This window comes from Hevea brasiliensis, chromosome 15 (assembly GCF_030052815.1).
Source record: "Hevea brasiliensis isolate MT/VB/25A 57/8 chromosome 15, ASM3005281v1, whole genome shotgun sequence".
Classification (NCBI taxonomy): Eukaryota; Viridiplantae; Streptophyta; class Magnoliopsida; order Malpighiales; family Euphorbiaceae; genus Hevea; species Hevea brasiliensis.
In genome coordinates, this window is record NC_079507.1 from 62,203,640 (window position 1) to 62,205,184 (window position 1,545).

At 37.1% G+C, this 1,545-nt stretch overlaps 1 non-coding gene across 1 annotated transcript; it reads left to right on the forward strand.

Moving 5' to 3' along the window:
* Window positions 1-1,230: 1,230 nt before the first annotated feature.
* LOC131174201 (small nucleolar RNA R71) lies at window positions 1,231-1,338 on the forward strand. Its single transcript, XR_009144449.1, has one exon. It is a non-coding gene; the product is annotated as a small nucleolar RNA R71 (small nucleolar RNA).
* Window positions 1,339-1,545: the final 207 nt, after the last annotated feature.

Genomic DNA, 1,545 nt, shown 5'->3' on the forward strand with positions numbered 1-1,545 from the left:
GTATAGCACTACACTCTTTTGTTAAAGCTATAGTCTCATGATCTTCAAGTCTTTTCTTATTTGAGAGAATTTCTTTTAAGAATTTTGCATCAGAGGGCAGTTGTGGAAGGGCATCAGTAAAAGGTACATTGATGTATAGCTTTTTGAAAACTTCTAAGAACTTCCCAAATTACTTGTCAAGTATAGCTTCTTGAAATCTTTGTGGAAAGGGAAGTTGAGGCTTATAGGGCTCTAGAGGTATACACTTCTCTTTTTTCTCTTCACTCTTCTCCTTACTTTCTCTTGAACTCTCTTCCTTTTCACTCTCTTATTTTTCACTTTCCTCAACATCTTTCTCATTTTCTCTCTTGTCACTCTTTTCACTATTCTCATTATGTATTACCTTCCCACTCCTTAATGTGATAGCTTGACAATGTTCCCTTGGGTTTTCTGATTGACTTGGAGGCTTTCCCATAGACTTTATTCCTGAAGAGCTCACTTGCTGTGCAATCTGGTTTTCTAGCATTCTACTATGTGTTTGCATCTATTCCAGTCTTGCTTTCACTTCTCTCATCTCTTCATCACGCTTGGTTTGGTTAGCAAGAATTTGTTCTAACAAAGATTTTATGGTAGAACCTTGCTCTTGCTGTTTAGGTGGAGGTGTAGGATTTGTATTCCTTTGTTGAAAATTAGGCAATGGTTGCCTATTCTACTGATATGGATTTCCTTGCTATTGTGGTTGAAAATTTTGAGTTGGAACTTGGTTTTGCTAACTTCCCTATGAAAAATTGGGATGATTCCTGTAAGCTGAATTATATGTTTGAGAATAAGGATTGCCCATCTGCTTGTTTTCATAATTCCCTACATATGCAGCTTGATTACCATAATCTGCTCCACAGCTTAGTTCCTTCTGCATAAGCAATCTGTTGAGGATTTCTGGAGGATGATGAAGTGACCAACATAATTAAATCATCCATCTTCCTTGCTAACACATTTGTAAGTGCGTTAAATTTGGAATTGATAATGTTGAATGGATCAAGATCATACATTTCAGCAGCTTGCCTCTTTTGATTGGAGCTGGCCCTCTTGGACTACTTCAACGATGAGTGTTCTTTACAATTTTCTCTAGAAGCTCATAAGCTTCATCCTCATGCTTAATGATGAATTCACCTCCAGTTTGAGCATCAATAATCCCTCTGATAGTAAGAGTAACATTTGCATAAAAATTTTGGTTAATCATCCATTTTAAGAATGGCATGATGTGGGCATTGCCTCTCTAACTCCTTCCATCTCATCCATGACTCATAGAGGGTCTCATCTTCTCTTGGCCTAAAAGCTGTCATTTGATTCCTTAATTCTAAGGTTTTTCCAAGAAATGCATCAGTGAGCTGCTCCCAATTTGTAATTGAGTTATGAGATAGAGAATCAAGCCAATACAAAGCCCTATCTTTCAAAGAAAATGGAAATAGTTTGAGTCTTGCTACATTGTCTGATACTCTAGGTTGTTTTTGCATATCGCAATCATGGCAAATTTCTTAAGATCGGTGTGTGGGTTTTCTGAAGGAT